Source organism: Struthio camelus, chromosome 5, assembly GCF_040807025.1.
Source record: "Struthio camelus isolate bStrCam1 chromosome 5, bStrCam1.hap1, whole genome shotgun sequence".
Lineage (NCBI taxonomy): Eukaryota > Metazoa > Chordata > Aves > Struthioniformes > Struthionidae > Struthio > Struthio camelus.
In genome coordinates this window covers 79,317,898-79,331,679 of record NC_090946.1, presented here as the reverse complement: position 1 = coordinate 79,331,679, position 13,782 = coordinate 79,317,898, and the positions used below count along the sequence as shown (strand labels likewise).

Below are 13,782 nucleotides of genomic sequence, written 5' to 3'. Positions count from 1 at the left end.
GGTTGGATTTTCAGTAGTAGAAACGTGATCAGTTTGTACTGTCAGGCCTTGATCAGTTCAGCTTAATTAAATATATATATATACACTGTGGTAGTATGTGGATTATGCGGATACCTGTATTAGCCTGATGGATTTCTATACTGGTCACACATAGTGTCTTATTTTAGTCCAGTTGTTTTTTATTATGAGCTTTTATTCTTCTTATGAGAGTCTCCAAAAGACGTTTCTTCTGACAAATGCTGCTTAGGACAGATGTATGTTTATTCCCTTATAGTTATAGTTCTCTTATATATATCGAATGTCTTTGCCTATGTAACTCAAGTTTCTTCACTGGAGTTGCTCCTACTTTACCACTCTGAGAACAAAATTGGGGTAATTTTTGTGACTTTCCTTAGCAGAAGCTGATTTGTGTGCGTGTTTGCGTATCTGTTAATTAATATCCACTTCCTACTAACTGCAGGAATTCCTGCTTAGTAAATAGTGTAACAAAATGGGATGCACATAAAAAGAGGCAAAGAAGAAAACCCAGCGTTTGTTCTTCCTTTTTTTTTTCTAGCCATAAAGAGAGGCTGAATCAGTGAGGTGTTGAAATTTGCCGGGCAGTTGTTTCTGGCATTGATAAGGATCTCATATGTTCCAATATAAAATGCTAAATTAATAATCAGCTTCCATGTCTTATAGCCATGCTAAACGCATAGCTTGTCTTTCTCTTAGGCCTTCTCCGGATCCACAGGTCTGAAGACTTTTCCCTGTGACCTGAGAGTGCAAAATCCAGACTAAACCAATGACTTAGGGCGCCTGCAGCATTTTAAACCCTTTTCTTTTTCCCCGTGAGTGGCTGGCTAACATGACCGGCATTCTTGTGTTATTTCCTCCCTGCAGTTGGGGATATTCAGCATCACTAGCCTTGCTGGCTGCTCTGCAGGGCAGGAGCTCTCCAATGGGCTTCTCCAGCCGGTTGCTCAGTTCACATAATCTAGATCCCCCCAAGATGCTCTGGGAGGAGAGGAGGGACCTGGGAATGGCAGGGACATGCTCCGAAAAGGAAGCTCCAGGCTGAAGCAGCAAAACGTCGCCTCGCCGGTGGAATGGGAGTCTTGACCTCGAAGCAGTTGCCTTGTGTGCGTACAGAATCACAGCATCACGGAAGGGCTGAGGTTGGAAGGGACCTCTGGAGATCATCTAGTCCCACCTCCCCTGCTCAAGCAGGGTCCTCTAGAGCATATTTCCCAGGATCATGTCCAGACGGGTTTTGAATATCTCCAGCGAAGGAGACCCCGCTACCTCTCTGGGCAACCTGTTCCAGCGCTCTGTCACCCTCACAGTCAAGAAGTTTTCCCTCATCTCCAGATGGAACTTCCTGTGGTTCAGTCTGTGCCCATTGCTTCTCGTCCTGTTGCTGGGCACCACGGAGAAGAGACTGGCCCTATCCTCTCACCACCCTCCCTTCAGGTACTTCTACCCATTGATCAGATCCCCCCCGAGCCTTCTCTTCTCCAGGCTGAAGAGGCCCAGCTCTCGCAGCCTTTCCTCACAGGAGAGATGCTCCAGGCCCCTCATCCTCTTTGTAGCCCTCCGCTGGCCTCTCTCCAGTAGCGCCATGTCTCCCTTGTACAGGGGAGCCCAGAAGTGGACCCAGTAGTCCAGGCGAGGCCTCAGCAGGGCTGAGGAGAGGGGCAGGATCCCCTCCCTCCACCTGCTGGCAACGCTCTGCCTGATGCACCCCAGGATCCCATTGGCCTTCTGGGCCACAAGGGCACCTTGCTGGCTCGTGGTCACCTTGTCGTCCACCGGAGGACTCCCAGGTCCTTCTCGGCAGAGCTGCTCTCCAGCAGGTCAACCCCCAGCCTGTCCTGGTGCATGGAGTTATTCCTGCCCAGGTGCAGGACCCTGCACTTGCCTTTGTCGAACTTCATGAGGTTCCCCTCTGCCCATCTCTCCAGCCTGTCCAGGTCCCTCTGAATGGCAGCACAGTCTTCTGGTGTGTCAGCCACTCCTCCCAGTTTTGCATCACTGTTTTGTACCCCTCTCTGCGTCCAGCCTGGCCTTGCCTCCAGGCCAGCTGAGCCTCACGTGCAAGGCACAGCTCCCGTGAACATGCCATTGCTTTTGTTTACTCGAGCTGTTTTGGAAACCCAGCAGCAGCCCGCAGCTGACGGACACACGCGGCTGGGGAACGGGCTAATAACGAGCCCTTAGTGAGATGCTATGCAAATCCATCTTCGATACCTAAAGCTGTGTGGCAGTTGATTTCTCAAAGATGCCTTTGTTGGGAACAAATAAACAAATTGTTAGCTCGGCGCGACAGGGCCGGGAAACCATACCAGCCTCCTATTTGCTGAGGTCCGTAGAAACGATGGGAGGACGCACGCAAAGCCCAGGGGTAATACCAGCATCTCATCTTCTCCAGGAAAACTGTCCCGTGGACACTTCAGGAATTACCCGCAGTAGAGGGAAGAAACAATCAAGACTGTAAAGGTCCTACCTGAAAGGATGGCGCAAATCTGCCCACGGCTCCCGACCGGAGGGCCATGATCGAACAAGGTCCCTATCCTCTGTTCATGAAAGCCGGGCTGCTTGAGAGGGGATCCAGCGCTGTGGGTCCTGATGGTTTTAAGGCGATTAAGGGAAATTACAGAGTACCCCCTCTTCCCGCAGCCTCTCGGGTACCTGGGCTGATGAGCTCGTTTGCGTGGGGCTCGTTGGCCAGACCGCACGAGGAGGCACAGCCAAAACATCCCGCTGGGAAGCAGGAGCCCACGTGGTGGCTGGGTCCATCCTTCGGCACCTCTTTTTCCTCCCCGTTTTGGTGGCGGGGAGAGGGGAGAGCAGCCCGGTTGGTTCTCCAGGGTGAGGGAAGACACGAGGAAGTGCTGTAGGGGTGCAAGGCGCAGGGGGAGGTTGGGGTGGGGGATCCCCACGTGTGGTTGGGGTCCGGGTGGGTGTCCCCATGTGTGGGAGGAGGGATTGCCATGTGTGGGTAGGGTCTGGGTGGGGGGATCTCATGCACGGGAGGTCCATGAGTGGGAGGTGGGGTAGGTGATCCTGAGGCGTGGGGGATCTGAGTGTGGGGATCCCTGCACATGGGAGGTGTGGGTGAGTGAACTGCACGTGTGGGTGGGGGCTGGGGGTTGTCCTCAGGTCTAGGTGGGGGATCTCCAGGTGTGGGAGGTGTGGGATGCCCCATGTAGGTGGGCTCTGGGTGGAGCGATGCCATGCACAAGCAGGGCCTGGGCGGGCGATCCCCACACGTGGGTGGGGTCCAGGTGGGGGAACCCTGCGTGTGGGAGGTCCGGGTGGGTGATCCCCACGCAGGCCTGGGGTGGGGATGGGAGGATTCCCGTGGGTGGGTGACCTGGGCTGGGAGGATCCCTGTGTGTAGGAGGGGAAGGGCAGGGATCCCGATGAGCGCAAGGCATGAGTGGGGAGGGATCTCCCTGAGTGGGAGGTCCAGTGGGCACCCACGCATGGGCGGGGTGAGGATACCCCGAACTGAGACCTGCCTGTGGGTGGGTGGTTACAGCCCGGTGGGGACCTACGTGCGGGCACGGTGGGGCTACCCCGAACCGGGACCCACGCGTGGGTGGGTGAGGATACCCCAAACTGAGACCTGCACATGGGTGGGGTGGTTACAGCCTGGTGGGGACACACGCGGGGGCGGGGTGGGGCTACCCCGAACCGGGACCTACGCGTGGGTGGGGTGGTCACAGTCCGGTGGTCACCCACGCGTGTGTGCGGTGGGGTTACCCCAACTTGGGACCCGCGCGTGGGTGGGGTGGTTACAGCCCGGAAGGGACCCACGTGGGGGCGGGTGAGGATATCCTGAACCGAGACCCACGCGTGGGTGGGGTGGTCACAGTCCGGTGGTCACCCACGCGTGTGTGCGGTGGGGTTACCCCAACTTGGGACCCGCGCGTGGGTGGGGTGGTTACAGCCCGGAAGGGACCCACGCGGGGGTGGGGTGAGGATACCCCAAAGTGGAACCCACGCGTGGACGGGGCGGTTACAACCCGGAAGGGACCCACGCGTGGGCGGGGTGAGGATACCCCAAACCGGGGACCGACGCGTGGGCGAAGCAGTTACACCCCGGTGGGGACCCACGCGCGTGCGCGGTGAGGACACCCCCGACCCGGCACCCACGCGGGGGCGGATCGGTGACATCCCGGTGGGCACCCAGGCAGGGCCCGGCGCCCCTTTAACGGCGGCGGCCGGGGGCCGGGTAGACGCCGGCGCGGACGTGCCGGTGCCGCCTCCTCCCGCCCCGCCCCGCCGCCCTCCCCTCCCCTCCCTTCCCTTCCTGCCAGGCGGCGCCGCGCAGCGCAGCCACCGGCTCCTCTCGCCTCGGCTCCGCACCGGGCCGGGCCGGGCCGCGCCGCGCCGCTCGGTGAGTGCTGCCCGCGCGGGGGCCGCGCGGCGCCGGGGCCCGGCGGCGGCGGCGGCGGCCTGCGCGGGGCGGCGCGGCCTGCGCGGAGCCGGGCCGCGGGTGGCGGCGGGGCCTAGGCCGCGCGGCGGCCGCAGGTGCGCGGCGGCGGCCCGGGCGGGGCGGCGGCGGTGCCGGCTACGGGCCCTGGGCGGCTTCCTCCTGCCCCTGCCGGCGCGGCCCTGCCGAGCGGCTGCCGCCGGCCCCGCGGGCCGGGGGAGGAGGTGTGTGGGTGGGGGGGGGTTAAATCACGTATTTTGGGGCTTTCTGAGGAAACGCGGAATCCGGGATTTCTGAGGGGAAGGGGGGGGAGGGGTCCCGCCAGCGCCGCTTTAACCTCTGTGAGGGGAGCAGCCTCCGTGAGGCGGCGGGCGAGCCGCAGAGCGCCGGAGACCCCTGAGCGCGGGCTCTCCGCAGCCCTTTCCTCGCCCGCCCCGGGGAACCGCCGACCCTGCCCTCCCGAGCTGCTCGAGAAAACCTTCCTTAGCCTCAAAAACCCCTTTTCTGAGGGTGCCAAGCCGCCGCTCTTCGCCCAGCGCTCCGGCGCTGCCGTGGACCCGCCAGCCGTGATGCAGCGTTGGGTCTGGCCAGGTGAAAACGGGCCTCTTGGTTGGCGAGGTGTCGACTGCGTATGGTAAAACACGCTGGGTTTTCACGTGGTTATGGGTTATCTTCATGTTGTAGGTGTGTGTGTGTGTATATTTAAATATATATGTTTTCAAAGCTATCTGTGCCCGCTGGCGTAGCGCCTGGGTGGGTTACGCGTAGCTACGTTCTCCGCCGGAGCTGTGCGTCGCCCCCAGCCTCTGGTTCTCCTTTCTCTCCTTGGCCCCCCGGGTCGCCGCTCCGGCTCCTCGCCTCCCTCCGCCACTGGCTGAGGCGAGCGGGTGCTTTCAGGAGCCAGCGCTTGCCGGGAAACGGTGTCGGCGTGCGTTATACGCAAGGAAAGGGGGTGAATCGTGACCGGCCGCTCTGGAGGTCTTCTCGAGGTCTTCGTGGCCCACCTTGTCTTCGTTTCCCTTATGGGCTGGTGACGGTGAAGAGAGGAGCTGTGGACAACGGGGAGGGGGGAAATTAAGGTGGTGAAGTTGCATCTTTGTAACTTTACGTAAGCAAACGCTTTGGGGTCTGAGCTGCTTAAATGATAGTTAAGTTGTTCTGGTTTGGTGAACTTCAGTCCATCCCGTGCGTTGTTAATTGCAGTCGAGCTGTAGAATAAAATCATCCGAATGCTGCGTGCGTGCTGTTAGACAAGGACCGTCAGCTAATAACGACTGATACCTGTTTTAACGAAGTAGGTAGCTATAAGGAATAGCATAGCACGGTATTTCTATATTAAGCAGTGCCAGATGCTACGCCCTGGTAGCGTACGTCTCCATTTATGTTTCAGGCTTGTCAGTTTATAGCTCTTCTTTCCCCAAAAGCTATGCAATTTCTTTTGAGATCACTAATGGAAAAACTTTTATTTAAGTACTTCTTGCTCTGTGGCAAATGACTGTGGTGGTTGCCTTAGTGCTTTTCTGCTTAAGGTGACTTTTTTTTTTTTTTAATTCTTTTAATAGAGGATTTTCTGTTGCTGCCTCTGTCAAACAACATGCACGTAAGCTCGACCGTTGGTGTTTAGTAGACATAAAGAAATGGTAAATGCAACTGGACAGTTGGGTATGGCAAGACAGAAATCTCTTAGGAGAAAGTCTGGATTGATTGCTGTGAAAGTTAAAAAGGGATCAAATTCAGGCATTTCACCCTCCTTTGAATGTTTTTCTTGCCTGTTGTAGTCCTCCTAAGAGACCCTAAGTGAGTCTCTTAACGTCCTTGCATTTGGTTTGGGCTGGAAGTGAATCTCTGCCTTACTCTTTCCTATAACTGCACTGTAACTTCTGTCCCTGAACAGGCTACGCAACTTGCTTTACCGCATTTTATTTTTTTATGTTTTCCCCTCTTGCCTCATATGCTGATGCTGCTTTCTGCACACTGTGATTAAAATAACTTGTGCGTGTAACTACAGCAGGGAAAGGCTGGGTTTGGATAGAAATGCAAATGTTCTCCTAGCGTTATTACACGGATAATTTATATTACTTTTCTAATCAGTGTCAAGAAGATGCTTTCAGCTCTCAAAATGAGCAGTAGTAGGATGTGAAATGTGCATTTCGGGGTTTTATCATGGTGGGGGGAAAAGGGCTGAATTAAACTGTTTCAGATAACTTAGTCTGCCAGCTACTCTGTGTTTGAAACCCTGTAAAGGAAATGGAAAGGCTTGTTCATGCTTGTATAAAACCATGTTATTATTTGGTTAACCATATAATAATACCTTTCATTTGCATCATCTCTTCTTTCTGCTTGAGACTGGATGATTATGGCTCAAAACTGTCTAATCATTGCTTGAGCATCAGTGCCATAAAACCAGGTTAGCAAAATTCCTCAGGAACTAGAACTCTTTTATTGAATTGTAGAGGCTGTGGGTATAGATTAAGTAAGTTTTTCGCCAAGACTATTAAGTGTAAGGGCATGGGGGGAAAGGACGCTTGTTTTATTTTAGGCATCCAGCTTGGTTGCTCCTAATCCTGTCCTCCTCTGCTGCCAGGACACCTACCTCTCGCCATTGATTGTTCTGAGAGCTTCAACTCCCAAATTTGGTTCCCTGATCATACCCAAATTATAAGTCGCTAGTCAGTAGTGTGAATAGCATCCCCCGTGGTGTCCTGGAGGGGCCGCGAAGAAATACCAGGCTACTCGTTGCCCCAATTTTTGGGGCAGGTAGTAGGAATGAAAAACCTGCTCTCCTATGGTTCTGTCTTAGGAGAACCTGAGACCGGAAGGGAGCCCCTGATGGAGTTTAGTTTCTCTGTTTATAGCAAGCATCCATGTTGTGAATGCCTTTCGTAACACAACCGCTTTTGAGGCGAAACCTGATCGTTCTCTCCTCCTTGCCATCCCCGCTGGAAAGCTGCTCTAGAACCTCCGGGCCTCTGACTCTCCGAACGATCCCCCAGTTTCCACCCTCGAGTTATTTACGGCCAGTTCATAGGATTTTGTTGTTGTTCTAGATTTGTTTTTGTTCTCGCCTTGCCATTTGGTTTAAACAGTTCTTTTCCCCCCCTCTCTGATGTGATTAGAGGGAGTTGTCATACCCCTCTCACCTCTTGTTTTGATAGGTTAAACAAGTCAAAGTCTTTAAGTCTTCTCCCCTTGTTCTCTTATCAGTATTCTCATTGTTCTCTTTTTGAGGAAAACTGTTGCAAAGCTTTTGACAGATAAATATAATATAAAGGGCATTTTATGCATCTGCGTTTAGCTCCTACGCTTCCTGCTTAGTTATGTTGGCAAAATAGCAGGATTCCACTATTTTTAAAAAAGTGAATGTTTTTCGAGAGCCTACTGGCTCTCGACCTCTTTGCTCTTTTTGCTCCTTCTAAGCCCTCAACCTTTCTGACGTTTATGGGGTGGTTGTTTTAGGCTAGCGAGGCAGCGAGTTGCTGGGCTAAAGATCATCTGGAACAGATAAATCACTTGCTGTTAATGACTGTGCCTAAACTATGGAGGTGATAGGATGGAGAATTACCAGATCGTGAACCTTAGGAATCCGTTTCTTCTCCCATCGTTAGACAAGATGTCCAAAAGAAATAAACACGTAATGCCTTTTAAAAAAAAAATCAAAAAAACCCTTCCTAGTATTTATTTTTCAAGACTTGCAAGCTTCTTCCTGTTAGCCTGTCTGAAATAAAGCTAGATGGAGGAGAGGAGGATACTCCTGAGTTTTGAAAACTTCTTATTCTGTGCTGGAATGAAGCCTTGTAAAGTGCCTTCATAAAATGGGGCTCACTGGTGCTGCTTTTCTGGGTTGATGCCTGTGGTCTCTGATTTGGGAATGCGCCTGTGCCTGTTGCTCCGGGCCTCATCTGAGAATAGGATTCCCAGTTCTTCCCCCACTGTGGCATTAGCTGGGGCTTTTATTCCCAAAGAGCGGGGAGCTGATATGTACAGCGTGCTGGACTGCGTGCCAGTTTAAGAATTGGCCTTTAGCTGGCAAGGGGGACTGGCAGAGCGGAGCCGGGTGCTGCATCAAACAGCTAGACAGCGTGCGGGCACCTGCAACTGGTGTGATCCCTCTGGGCTTTTCCAGGAGGGAACCCAAGCCGCCTCTGTGCCAGGTTCCTGGGGTTTGAACTCCTGCTCTCGTGGTCGCCGTCACTGCCTGCGTGCGGGAGCGCTGCAGTCTAATTAGATTATACGAGAATGAATAAGTGAATCTTAATAAATGAGCTTATGGGGGCACTCTCAGGTCAACTTAGGCCCTAAATATAGGTACTAGGCACAGTGCGGGCTTGGTGCATTTTCCGTCAGTACAACAATGTTAAACAGAGATCTGCTGTGAATGCATCAGTTCTGCTGCCTTGCTGCGTTATCAGCCTGGATGCTCCAGCATCTCGTTAGTGCAGGAAGTACCCAAATCCAACTAATATGGGCATTCTTTAATTGAAGTTTGATGGGATGTTGGAAGGGGAAATAACGTGTGTGGAAACTGTAATAATCTGAGATGCTGAAGTATGCAAATCTCATGATCCTTTTTAATGCTTGCCGTTTAACTAAAGGTGAATTTTAATAAATCTCTTGGCTATTCCAGCAAGCGAAGGGAAGGAGATGGTTTCAGTTGTATATATGGATATGAAAACTCTGGAAAGTCGCTTCTTTGATTTATTTCTAGCATACATATGAAGAATATGGACTCCTGTTCTTGCAACTATAAGGTGCGGAGAAGTGGATTAGGAGCTTCAGGCTTTAATTTTGCTGTGCAGTGTGTGGGGGATGGGAAGGAGAAGGGGGACAAAACTGAAGGCTTCTGTGCTAACCAGAAGTAAAATTATTAAACATGAATACAGATTTTTTTTTTTGTAATGTTATACACTTTTAAAGTTCTTTGTCTCTACCTGGTTTATCAAAGGGGGCAGCTCTAAGTTCCTATTACTGAACAGGAGAAGTAGATGAAGTTGCTTCCCCTTTTCTCCCCGAGGAGATTTGTCTATGAGAATAGCATTTTTCTCTTCAAAGTAAATGTCATCTTTGTTTGTAGATCACTGAGGTTGCACTACAACCCAGAGAAAGTGTCTGTACGTTAGTAATGCTGGCAAGCCACTCATTTTCTTGCAGTAATAATCCCTGTTATAAATGGTGTTGTCCTCCGTTAGCATTAACGGCTAACTCCTGTTGTCCTTGTCAGGTTGACAGGATTTTCGGTCGTCCTTTGTTATGGTTTGGTAAACAAAATAGTAAATTGTGCAAAGCAGTGCTTCTGCTTGCAGGTTTTGACTGTTTCCCATTGAATCTTGCAGAGAGTAGTGAGTGCGGTGCAGTGATTTCCTGGTGCCTGGAAGCCAGTGCCTTCCCACCGGGTGGGAAGTGGAGCCTGTTGCCTTATGCAGAGGCAAGGCGCAGCTACAAAGTTCACTGATTTGCAGCGATCTTATCGCTTGGCAAGGCAAGGTCTCCTTTCTTCTGCTGGAGTTATTTGCACACCTTAAGCTCTGCAGGAAAGATTGGGGCTGGCACCCTCCCATGCAAGACTGCTGATCCTGCTGTCTGTGCTGCATTGTCTGCATCCGCTCCGAGCCAGACAATCCTGCAAATCATCAGCTCGGCTTAAGAACAGCTCGCACGTTGCTGCTCGGCTTAAGAACAGCTCGCACGATGCTAACTGATCCCCCCCCCTTGCAGAAAACCATCTCTGTCCTCTTATGCTGTAAAAAGTGAGGAAACGCAGCAGAACCTCTGGTTTCCTTCAGGTCATAGTTTAATAATAAATAGAGTACTGGGCAGTGCTTATTTCTCCTGTGGTGCCAGAGGAGGTATTTTAGTGTTGCGCTGCAAAACATGAGTTGTTTTGTTTTGGATTGTGTGTATTAATTGAATAGTCAACCTTGTCAACCCATCTGACTGGTGTCCCGCTCATGGAGCGCTTGTTGAATGACCTGGGAAAATAGAGCTTGACTTCAGAATTACGTGGCTGTTGGAGGCTTTTAAGGCCTAGTATATTTATGCCTGTGATTCATGACACTTCCAAAAACAATTCAGTTCTCGTGTCCTGCAGAGGGGAAGTACCTCAGTCGCTCCAGTGAGCAGCTGCATTCGTGATTTCTTGCTCAGCTGCGTCACCCACTAGAGCAATGCAAATGGAGCCTCTGCACAGAGTATTATTTTGGGATCCTTTTCCTTTGCTCCCCAAACTCTTTTCCCTCCTCCTCCCCATCCTCCCTAGCATATTTTGCGCAAGGAGCGCTGGCTTAATTTTGCATTTCTAGTATTTATGTTCACCTATGTGGTCTTAAAATGGTAAGTAGGGTGCATGTGTGTGGTTTCTTTTTTTTTTTTTGGGGTGTGTGTGTGTGACGTTTTAGGATATCTTGTTCCTGTGTGTGATGTGGAAAGGTGTCTTTTGGGTATCTGCAAACATACAGGAAGGAAGGTGTTGAGTCTAGGAGATGCAAGCAGCAACTCTTAACTCCTTTCAGTCATTATGAGAAAGCTTTCTCCTCCTCAGCACGGTGTAGTGCTGCTTGCCTTCATCCTTGTAGTATATTGAAGGGATCCTGCTGCTTACAGGAAAATCTGAGTGGACTCGTAATGTATTTGCAAGTGCGTAGCTGTCAAGGAAGATGATGACTAAGCTATTGCACAAGGTGCAGGTCTTCAGGGAGAGCGCCGGGGTTGGACTGCATTATGAGTGACTGATAAGAGAGCCTGTAATGTCAGTCAGCTGATACTTTTAGTATTGCTGGATTAATCTCTGGCCACTGGCTACAGCTGCTTTTTCTCAGCCTGTTTGTTGTAGAATTTTAAGTAGAAAAATCTGTATTCAATAAGAAAAAAACAAACAGAAAAAGAAAGCCAGCTCGTCAGAGGAAGTGAACAGTTCCCATGCCCCTTGTGCTCAGTACTCGGTGGCAGAAGTATTTAAAGCCACTGACTCGGCTGTACTTGCACAGAATTCCCTAGTACCACTTTCACCACTTTGCAGATCCTCTGTATTTCTTTTAATAGGACCTGCCTTTTGCCTGCCTCCACGCCCCTACCTGATTCTTGCACAATGCTGTTCACGTGCCCAAGCGTGTGTGAAGGACGGAGGCGCTTATCTCCATTTAGTAGGAGGAAAAGTCAAGGCAAGTGCCTGTGATGTAAGATGGAAAAGGTCACCAGCAGACCAGTGGCTGATGACGTTCTCCAGGGTCCCGTTCATGATCTAGCCGCTGGGGAACGCCGCCTTGAGCTCGCTAGGTGGGCGGATAGGAAACTTCTCCAGTGACTATAGCTATTTCTGTGTCTGTCTTCCTCTCAGAGTCCCTGCTGTGTTGTGGGTAGGAGGCTAAGCCTGGTCCCAGAAAGTGATGTTTCTCCCTCCCCTCTTTGAAGGGGCACTTTCACATCTGAGAACCTGAGCTTAGCAGTGCTGTGGTAGGAAGGGCCCTTTCCACTGGGGCTGGAAGGGGGCTCCCCTTGCTCTGGGGAGACTTGGCACACCTCTTCTCTGGCCAAGATGTGACGTTGGGAAGCTCCCCAAAAATGGGATTTGCGGGTGAGTGCTATATACCCGGTCACATCTATTAACCTTTGCTTGTGTAAATGCCTGTTGGGAACGCGTGCCTTTAGCTGTGAAGGATTGATAAAGGACTGTGCTGTTTTTTTCCCTTGGCCTCTGCCGCCTTGTTTTGCGTTTATAACAGTGGAGATGGTGGTTAGGGAGGTTCAACAGAGCTTCACTTCTCCAAGTTCAAAGTGTGACCAGGGAGTTGTCATTAGCCCTGATACTTGCTGAGAAGATATCCTTGCTGAGTCTACCCTCGTGTGAACAGTGAAAAGCATTGTCAAGAAGAGAGGCAGAGGTAACATCTCAAAATCTGGGAAACTACCAATTCTCCAAGAACTTGTGGAGGGTGTGGTAGCATTTTACTGGATGCGGTGGACTTTCCCGCAGCAACTGAACAGGGAAGTACCTACGCTCCTCACCCCCTACCTTCACATAAGGTCACTTCCATATCCATAGCCTATGATACACCACTGGTAGGATTGGGTTGCGTGCTAAATTTAGTAAACCTCTTTACAGCTTAGTGTGTATGTAAAAACAGATTTTTAAAAAGTACCTTTTAATGGCTTAGAGCCTAGTGCAAAAAGCTAGACTTTCTGTGTACGGCTGGTAGTATATCAGGCCAATTATGGGCTGAATAGGTACGTTTGTTTTTTTCACCTCTGTGTACTTCAACACGTGGATTCAGTAAGATGCAGAATGCTGCGCTGCAGAAGGGAGGGTTGCAGAGGTACAATTACAGCTTATATAATGTGGTCTGCAGTTTCAGCCATATGAAAAGTGTTAGCTAATGGGTTATGTTACAAAGGACTTAAACTTGCGAAAATTCCGGGTAAGAAGTTTCCATTGCAAGCCTGCTTTTCCATGCCCCCCACCCCAATTTCTTCATTTCTTCCATGCTGTTAAAGCTTTTGGCTTCCATGTCAACGGAAGAATTTTTCTGGTGTCAGGTATGATGTGCGTGTTTCTAAGTTATTTCTTAGCTACTCCCATCCCCACTGCAGACCTCTGAAGAAATGATTAAACATATAACCAGAGTCGGAGGCAAGTAAGTTTGGATCTGTGTAGTTGTAACAAAATACCTGTTAAATTTTTGCCTGCTGAAGGAGGAGCAGATTGTGGGACAGTAAAGCAAGGGGAGTGAGAACCCAGGGAAGCATGAAAGAAATGACCTAAATTGCTTTGAATTTCTATTGTGGAGCATTTTTTTAGGCTTTTTTTTTTTTTTTTGAATCACTTGGCACGATCTCAAGTTCAGATCTTACAGAAAGCTGAAGCTCAAATTTGCGTGTTGATCAGTAAAGCTGACTGTTCTCTTTGTGTGTGTATGTGTGTTTTATCAGGCCATTTTTTGGGGGTGGGGAGGAACTCGAGGATGTTGGGGTACTGATTTGAATTCAAGGTAAAATTCTAATAACAGTGAAATGCATGTTTGAAGTCCTTTAAGAAACTCCTAGAAGGTTGGTCCTTATGGTCACAGGTGGGGAAAACCAGGAGATCCTTAGAGAAGCACTTTTTGGGGGTTCTTTGTGTGCGAGTATGTTATGGGCCTCTTCCTTCCCTCCCATTCCTGAGCCGTGCTGTATTTGGGGTTATGCAGTGAGCTGTGCCCAGTCTAGATAAGAGCTGTTGCAAGGCCTGCTGGGCTGCTGCTCAAAGAAATGTCAGCAAACCTCATTCATTGGGGAACCAGCCGCCCTGTGAGGCAGGTGGCCAAAGAAAGCTCCTTCACAGCATGGCTCAGGTGCAACTCAAGTGCATTAAGTAACTCTGGAGGAGCTGGAGT

General features: G+C 50.8%; 1 protein-coding gene across 11 annotated transcripts in view; it reads left to right on the top strand.

The window, feature by feature from the left end:
* Positions 1–4,253: 4,253 nt before the first annotated feature.
* The window catches only part of KTN1 (kinectin 1), a 79,397-nt gene continuing 69,868 nt past the window's right edge, over positions 4,254–13,782 (top strand). For 6 of the 11 annotated variants that reach the window (XM_068947472.1, XM_068947467.1, XM_068947469.1 and 3 more), the window contains exon 1: positions 4,274–4,384. The gene's annotated coding sequence lies outside the window, so the exon portion shown is untranslated. Of the gene's footprint in view, positions 4,385–4,781; positions 5,055–13,782 lie in introns of those variants that run through there. The other 5 variants (XM_068947470.1, XM_068947466.1, XM_068947465.1 and 2 more) reach the window with 2 other exon arrangements.